The 8834-nt window shown below is 49.8% G+C and overlaps 1 protein-coding gene and 1 non-coding gene across 6 annotated transcripts in view; both read right to left on the reverse strand.

Moving 5' to 3' along the window:
• The window catches only part of MYO1D (myosin ID), a 344153-nt gene that overhangs the window by 8969 nt on the left and 326350 nt on the right, over positions 1 to 8834 (reverse strand). The window lies entirely within an intron of this gene.
• TRNAR-UCU (transfer RNA arginine (anticodon UCU)) lies at positions 8145 to 8217 on the reverse strand. The gene has a single exon. It is a non-coding gene; the product is annotated as a tRNA-Arg (tRNA).

Consider the following 8834-nt stretch of genomic DNA (forward strand, 5'->3'; position numbering starts at 1 on the left):
CGCAGCATTCTCTGTGTTTGGTCACAGGATGTGTGTGTGGGGAAGCTTGCCTTGCACCAAGCACAGGCAGGTCGTAAACAGATGCTTTTCCCAGGGGTGATACGCGGAGTGAGTGTTTCACGATAAACCCCAGCGTCATCAGGACAGGTGGCCCTCCACCTGGACGCCGCCGGGACACAAGGGCAGGGTCTCCAGCTCTCCCTGAGGACAGTGGCCCGCCCATGTCTGCAGCTGTGACCCGTGTGTTTCGCTTCCTTCCAGAAGGAAGTCCCTCTGTTCATGTCAAATCACAGAGGGCAGCTCTTTCAAAATCCTGCTTTAGGAAGGGCTACTTCTGTTTTTGTCAGGGTCGAATGGACACTTCGACCACAGTCACTTCTAGAGCGAGTCTAAGAGGCCAGCAGTCCTGAGAGGGGGGCGCGTTGCATCCCCAACCTACTGAGTCCTCTCTGGGTTTGTAGCTGGTGAGGGATGGGGTGACACCACTTTTATTTAGAAAATAAAACTCCAGTCACTGTATGGTTCTAGGCAGGCAGCACGTTCGTCGCCGAGGCCCCCGGTGCAGGCTCCTGGCCCAGTGGGCGGAACCCCCGCCCATCCCCCAACCCTCCTGGCCCTCCAGTCAGGGACCCCCTTCCCCCAGGGCTTTCCTCTCTTGGGCCCCCATCACCCATCCCTCCCCCACCCGCTCTCCTTCTCTTGGCGGGTATTTACCGAGCGCCCACGATGAGGTGGGCTTCGTCCAGAGAGAGTGAACACAAAATGGGTGGGATGCAGGCCCCGACCTCAAGGCACCCGTCAACACTGAGAGGATGGGCAAAGTTTAACAAACACCGAGATACGCACAGGGGCCACCTAAGCGTGGGTGGCCGGTGTAGGCTTCCAGAAGGGGCCATGTCAGACCTCAAGAAGCAGCAGGAATCCTGCAGGAGTATGTTTCTGTTTCCTCACTCCCTAAATATTGTTTTACCTTTAGTCCTTTTCATTTTGTACATTCTCCTACAGTGTGTCACCCATGCTGTGGTTTCAATGACAGACAATTACCCAGTGTCCCCTGTCCCAGCAAGAGGTCCAAGCACATATGTGCAGCCACCGACCCGACAAATCCCCTGAATGTGCCGCAGACGGCTGAGTCTTCCTATGTCCAACACTGAGCTCATCCTCTTGGCCCTTTCCCCAAACTGCTTCCCTCCTCCTGTCAAGCCTGTCCCGGGGAGAGGTGGCACCATCTACCCATCACGGAGACAGAAAGCCTGGATCGGCCTGGATCCCTCCTCTGCCCAGGTCAGGGTACCAAGTTCTATTCATTTCACCTTCTCATTCTCTCTCCGCTACCACCATCACTGCCCAGAACCTCAGCCCCTTTTTCCTGGTTCCAAACGTAGCCTCCTAACCCGTTCCTCTGTCTTCGCTTCGCCCGGCACCCTGCTTCAAACGTGTCCTACACAGTGTGATCAGAGGCACGAAAAAGATCCTGTCGTCCCCCTGCTGAAACCTCTTCAGTCATTCCCTGGAGCTTTCCAGAACTGCCCGCCTCCCACCCCCACCCCCAGGCTGAGCTGGGTGTTCATCTGTGTCCCCAGTTCTCTCGAAGCTCTGAGCAGGCAATGGTGCTGTGCTGTGATCGGAGCTGACAAGCTTTCCCGACCGCTTACAAGTGTCTCCGATGTGAATACAACTCCCCAGTGGAGGTTGCAGGAAAGGGGGGTGGTAAACTCTGGCAGTCAGGAGGAAGGAGGGGATGGGAGGCCAGCGGATGCCAAGTCCAGGACGTGCAGGCCACCGCGAGGGCACCAGGCCTGAGGTCAGCATGAGGCTGCCCGGCCTAGGAAAGCCCACCAGGAGTCTGCCTCCCAGCCTGGCAGAAGGGCACGGAACCATGGCGTGAGGAGATACACACGCACAAAGGTTTTTCAGTAAAAAACGGAAACCTCAAGCTTTCTTGACCTCTTGAAAAGCAGATCCGCTGCAGGTCACCAAAGGCAGAGCAAACCTGAAGAACACCCAGAGCGAGAAGAGACATTGCTTGCAAAGGAATAACAGGCTTTCTCATCAAATATGAGGGGGGAAAATGAAAACACAGACTCGTCAAAGGGTTTAAGGAAAATAACCGTCAACCTAGAATTCCATCCCCAACCCATCACCTGAGCGCGAGTGCCACAGGGAGACTTTCTCAGACAAAACAAGGGTGAACCTGGGGAAGTCGGGCAAGCTCAGCTCTCAGGTGAAGAAGGACCCGTCGTCCGTCAGGAAAGACAATGAATCCAGAGGAAAAGAGTGGTGTGGGCGACGCACGGGGAGCAGACAAGCAGGCAAACGTGCAGGTCAATCTAAGTAAGCTTTCACTGTAAACGCAGCACCAACGAAGATGGCTATTTGGGGGGGTTAAACCAACGCTGAACGACATCTTGGAGAAGAACAACATGAGAGACGGGGTGCGACCCCAGGGAAGCATTTCAAGGTCCCTGTCTCATCTGGGAGCAGGGTAGGGGGGCCGATGAACTTCAGGCTCCACAGACAAGCTGGGGAATGATGGCAATGGACGGTAAATGAGACCGTGAGACGGCAGCGTACACGTTCCAGAGAAGTAGAAGGGGGCGGGGGGAGAAGAAAGTCTGCTTCACTTAATGGAAGGGAGGAAAGGGGAAGAAAAGGAGCAAAGAAACATGAAGACGAGAAAACACAAACTGACACGGATGTGAATCCCTGTTAAAAGGGAGATCTCAGATTGAACTGAGAAATGCAGCTATAAGACTATTTGCAAGAGACCCATCTAGAGCCTAATGACAAAGAAAAGTTAAGGGAACGGAACAAGATCCATAAGGCAAATGTTAATCACAAGAAAGCTGGCTGGGGAAAAGAACTCGTGAGATAACTGTCTCCTTTATTAAGGAGTCGTTCACCAGGAAGATACCCTCCAGAAAATGAAAGTTAATAACGTGTGTGTGAGATGGCGTGAGCTCTGCAAAGATATAATGACATGTCTGCAAATAGTCAACCATCTTAATATACTTCTCCCCAAAACGTACAGATCTGCAGGTATTAAAAGAACATAGACCTGAAGCCAATTAATAACATAGATTTGAACCCAGTTAATAAGCTTGTGCGCTCAACTATGCCCAACAATTAGAGAACACACGTTGTTTTGAAGTACACTTGGAATAGGTAACAGACCCTAAAAGGTGATTCAATAAATACTTAAGAATTAGCATCTGACTGAAACTATGTTCTCTGACTATAATGCAGTACAAATAGAAATCAAATAAAAGGAGAATATAATAACAATAAGTACTATATATGCTTTTTAAAAAAAAATTTATTTAGTTATTTATTTTTGGCTGCATTGGGTCTTCCTTGCTGCACACCGGCTTTCTCTAGTTGTGGCGAGCAGGGGCTACTCTTCGTTGCTGTGCACGGGCTACTCAGTGCAGTGGCTTCTCTTGTTGCGGAGCACGGGCTCTAGGCCACGTGGCCTTCAGTAGTTGCAGCACACGGGCTTCAGTAGTTGTGGCGCGCAGGCTCAGTATCTGTGGCACACGGGCTTAGTTGCTCTGCAGCTTGGGGGAATCTTCCTAGACCAGGGCTCGAACCCATGTCCCCTGAATTGGCAGGCGGATTCTTAACCACTGCACCACCAGGGAAGTCCTTGTATGCTTTTTTGCAAAGTGCTTTACAAGTAGCAACTCATGAGATCCTCATGACAGCACGAAGTAAGTTCCATTTTCAGAAGAGGATGTGAAGCCCAACAAGGCTAAGTACCTGCCAAGGTCACACAGTGGAGCCGGATTTGAACCCAGGCACCCGGGCTGGAGTCCAAGTCATAACCTCTGTGCACGCTGCCACTAAAACAGTCATAGATATAATCGTTAGCTGAGCTCCCTACTTACTAAGTGCTTCTGAGCAGTTTTCATCCCCTGATCAAGAGCTCCTAGGCCAGCATCTGATACGGAACAGGAGTTCCATAACTGTCACAGAAAGAATGAATTTTTTAGAGACGTAATTAAGAAAGCAGTTGGGACTCATTTCGACATCGGACACTAACCAGAAGACCTGAGGGCAATGTCAAGCATCTTCAAAGCAGTGTTGTTGAGAAGTGAGTTGGCGCCATCGGTGAGCAGGGGCTGGGCTTTGGGGAGCAGGTGCCTTCCTGGCACTGTGCTCTGTGCAAGGGTGTGTTGAGGTACAGAGTGTGATTAAGGCAGATGAAGAGGCACTAGGGATGCTCACTGTTCCAGGGATGCTTTTCGGGAGCCAAAGAACCCTTCTGCAAAGCGGATCATTACCCTGCTTTGTAAATCCAAACTCTCACATATTAGGTGCTGCTGCCCCATTGCTAATGAAGTTCTCAGGGAAACAAAAATGTTCGTAGGATGACAAACGTTTGGACTCATGGATTTTTGGAAACATACACGCAAGGTTGAAGAAGTTCCAGGAATTACATCAATGAACGTGTTGTCATTTTTTTTTTTTTTTTTTTGAGGTTGAATGGAGATGAGTAGACACTGGTCCCATGCATGTTTCTCAGTAATACCCGGAGTAATATGAACAGATATGCCCCATGATCACTTAGCCGTCTGCTGGCTATGGCTGGTGCTACTTAGCAGCGCGTCTTGTGTAGCTGTAAAAGGGGTCTTGGATTGGGGGAGGGGAGCTTGACAATCACCGTCTCCCACTTATGGAGAATTTTCCACACACTGGGCGCCGTATTAAACATTTTACATGCATCACCTCAGTTAATCCTTGCTGACACCTTACGAGGCACTGTCGTCAGGCCCACGCCATAGATGAGGGCACGGAAGCTTAGCAAGGTCGAGGAGTTCTGCACAGCTGCAAAGTGGTGTCTGTTTCTTGAGTGACACATTGAAGCCCCCTTCCATTTATTTATTTATTTAAGTTTATTTTTTTTTTTTGCCCCACTGCATTTAGACCTCAGATGGACGGATGTGTCTAGCTGTAGCGTGGGGCAATACCTCTGCTGTGTGCAATTGTTTAATACTTGGTGCTTACGAGTCAGGAAATAGCATTTGGAATCCGCTGTCATGGTGTTAAGGTTGGGGCATCCTGACCCACAGCCATGACCCCCACTGTCACCACTTGTCGTTCGCTTCCTGGGCATTTATGACATTTTACATTGGTGTTTCCAGGCCTGGTTGATTCCAGGCTGTCAAAGAAGGGGTGCTCTCCTGGTGCTTGGAGAATTCAGGTACTTTTTAAAACTATTCCCCGGCACACTGGCATCTTGACTTTCCAGCTGGAGTCCCTGAGGAGGCCTGTAGCTCTCTGGAGGCTCCTGGCTTCTGGTTTTGTCAGCCAGAAGGTTCCTATTCTTCGTGCGTCGGGGGCCCTCCCCTGGCAAGGCGGACCCGGGCCTGGCCTCTGTGTGCTGGACGTGGCCTGGCTGAGCCCATCCTGAGAGGCCCAGTGACTGCTGCTCGGCCCTTGGATTTGTTTCCCTTCCACCAACATCAGAGATCAAGGCAGTGAGGATGCTCCGCTTGGCTTTATATATTTGGAATCTGGACTCTTTACAGGCTGCATTCCTCTGTCCCTCCCAAAATGTCCAAATTGATGCTTTATGCCGGGGGTAATGAAACCTTTCAAAACTGAACTAAAAGAACAAACCCACCGCTCCCTCAGATATGAGGAAAGAACAGAAAACAGAAGCAACAAAACAAAACACCACCAAACCAAACCTCTACCACAAAACAAATGGGATGGCAGCTGTGGACAGAGCGGCATCACGGGCGGGGGTGGTGTCCCCTCAGGGCGCTGCCCCGTCACCTCCAACAAGAGGGTGTCGGCTCTGGAGCCTGAGCTCAGGTCCTCTGCATCCATCCCACCCTCCATGACCTCCTCTCTCTTCCCACCTCTCCCTTCTTTCTCTGTCTCCCTTCAACTTCTCATCTCAGTGATTTGCTCTATTGTCTTTAGGGCTTTATTTTATCAAAAAATATCTGTTCGAGAGATTTTTGTTTTCTCTTTGCTGTGTTAAGCTTTTTTTTTTTTTCTTTTTTTCCATCTTGGCTGTTTCCTGCTTACATTTCTGCTCCTCCTATCCTGATACTTCTGTTAACAGTACCTCCAAAGTTAGCTCCGTCTGTGAACATTGGTGTTTATTTTCTATTCACATCATTAATGAAGGTGCTAAAGAAGCCTGGACTGAACACAGACCAGGATCCACATCTTCCTTTGAACAGGTGATTTTTAGTGGTTTGTTGGAATACCATTCTGTATCTACCTGTTCTATTCACCATCATCAAGAAGCATCTGAGCTTCTATGTGTGTGGGGCTGTGGCCCACTGCACAGGGGAGTTTGTAGGACCCCAGTCTCTGCCATCCGAGAACTGGGCATTTCAGGCGGTTTGCAGCTACACACACACAGGGGACATATGTACTAAAAAGAGAGTCATCAAAGAATGCTTAAATAAGATTAATGATGGCACTTTTGAACAGGGTTGGGAACTAAGGAGAAGTCTTGCCATGAGCTCAGGAATTCCTCGGCATTTATCTTGAAACATGTCCTACATCAAATATCTGAGTCTAAGGCTCTGGGATAGAAGATAAATAATAAAACAGCCTCCGTTCTCAAGAAGCTCAGAGCCTGGGGTGGGAGGCCGACTTGCTGACAAATAGCTACTATGTAAGGCGTGAAAGTTGGCACCATTAAAGGGCTGCAGGGTGCGCTCAGGAAGCACAGGGTGGGGGGAGTGAAGGATTCTGCCTGCTTGCTGCTGGGTGGAGCCTCTTGGGCCATGGAGCTTGAGGCTTTGAAATGCAGATGCATCATGGGAATAAACTGGGCTCTCAGCACCCCGGTCCAGAATGTGACCTGATCTCTCTTCCTCACGCTGCTCCCCACCCACGTGGAGGAAGCCAGAGCCGCGGGGCAGGGTGCTGAATCCCCGGGGAACAGGCACACCCTCAGCCTAGCGGCCTCGCCCGGCTTGGCCGGCATCTCTCCTCCCTCCAGCGACGTCCCTCAAGCTCTAGTTGCCCTTCCTCCCTGCAGCCTACCTGGGCCTCCCCAGCCCAGATCTCCAAATCCCAAGAACAGGAGGTGACGAACTGCCCCCTGGAGGGTGAAGAGGACTTGGACGAACAGAGATGACCTTGTTGAAGCCTAAAAGTGAAATTTAGAGAACATGCAGGGAACGGCAAGCGTGGGGCTGTAGTTCAGGATGCAACTGTGTCTGGAGACTGTGGTGGGAGAGAGGCTGGGGTAGATAACAGGCGAGGAGTTTAGGCTTAACTCTGCAGGCAATGGGGACTCCCTTAAGGCTCCTTGAGTGGAGAAGAGAGATAATACTTTGTTTTTATCCGTGCACTTACCGCTATCTGAAACTGACCTATTTGATCCTTGGCTTGTTCACTGTCTGTCTTCCTATGGCTCCCACCCCCTTCCTAAAGGGAAGCTCCACGGGAATGGGACCTCCTCCTTATCGCTGTGCCTAAGAGTGTCTGGCATAAAGTAGGTGCTTATTTAATAAACGAGCGAATACATGAAATTGATAGGAAACAGGTGGTGTGGAGGATAGACTGATGGGGGCATTTAAAAGCAGACAGACCAGGTAGGAAACTAAATCAGGGAAGAAAGGGCTGTGGTTGTTAACAGGGCAGACACAGGTCAGGTTTGAGAGATGCTTCAGAGCAAGAATTTGGTGACCACTGAACGTAGATGGTAAAAGGTAGAGTCTTCCACATCTCTAGGTTGTCAGCGTGGGTGATGGAGAAGGAAACAGAGAGTGAGTTTGGTTTTGGACAATGTTGAGTTTCACTTCCTCTGGAAATGATCCAAAGGGTTTCGCTACATGTTATGAGGACTCACTGGGGAACATATACCTCATTGTTCTCCCTCCCTTAAAGGACTGTGTGATCCAGCGGGGAGATCATATATCAAAATTGTTTCCCAAACCTATTTTGTAAGCAAATTCTGCTATAAAGTAAGTATTTACAATATTATCCTGATTCCGTGCTATATTAAGCAAATAAGCCTCCAATTTGACAATTCAGTGTTAAAATGGCAAGTGAGCAGCCCGAGTACCATTCTCATGCACCCTAAACTCCTTAACGTTTCTCACTTTTTATTCAATGGTCTTCTTCTTTTTTCTTTTTTTGGCCACGCCCCACGGCATGTGGGATCTTAGTTCCCTGAGCAGGGTTTGAACCTGAGCCCCCTGCAGTAGAAGCGCAGAGTCTTAACCACTAGACCACCAGGGAAGTCTCAATGGCCTTTTTTATAATATATAAATTTATTTATTTATTTATTTTTGGCTGCCTTGGGTCTTCGTTGCTGCGCGCGGGCTTCTCATCGCGGTGGCTTCTGTTGTTGCAGAGCACGGGCTCTAGGGCGCACGGGCTTCAGTAGTTGTGGCACGCGGGCTCAGCAGTTGTGGCTCACGGGCTCTCGAGCGCAGGCTCAGTAGTTGTGGCACACGGGCTTAGTTGCTCCGCGGCATGTGGGATCTTCCCAGACCAGGGCTCGAACCCGTGTCCCCTGCATTGGCAGGCGGATTCTTAGCCACTGCACCACCGGGGAAGCCCATCAATGGTCTACTTGTTGATACTTTTCCCACCATTCTTTCCAGCAGTTTTTATCTGAAAATGTCCAAACTTTAAAAGCAGTATTCCTAGGAGCAATAGTGCAAATTATAAAGGTGGGGGGCTGGGGAGGAAAAGAAAGGCCTAATTCTTGCTCTGCAAATAAAAGGTCACATTCTCTAGAATTGTGGTGACCTGTAGGAAACCGGAAACTGGTCACTGTCCACCAACAATCAGCACATTATGGTTTACTGAACAGTTAGTTCAAGTTCCCATGTAGGGGTGGTTTGCACATC

The sequence above is a fragment of the Delphinapterus leucas genome, chromosome 19, assembly GCF_059928025.1.
Source record: "Delphinapterus leucas isolate spDelLeu-1000000601 "Yukka" chromosome 19, BTC_Dleu_Yukka2, whole genome shotgun sequence".
Taxonomy (NCBI): Eukaryota; Metazoa; Chordata; class Mammalia; order Artiodactyla; family Monodontidae; genus Delphinapterus; species Delphinapterus leucas.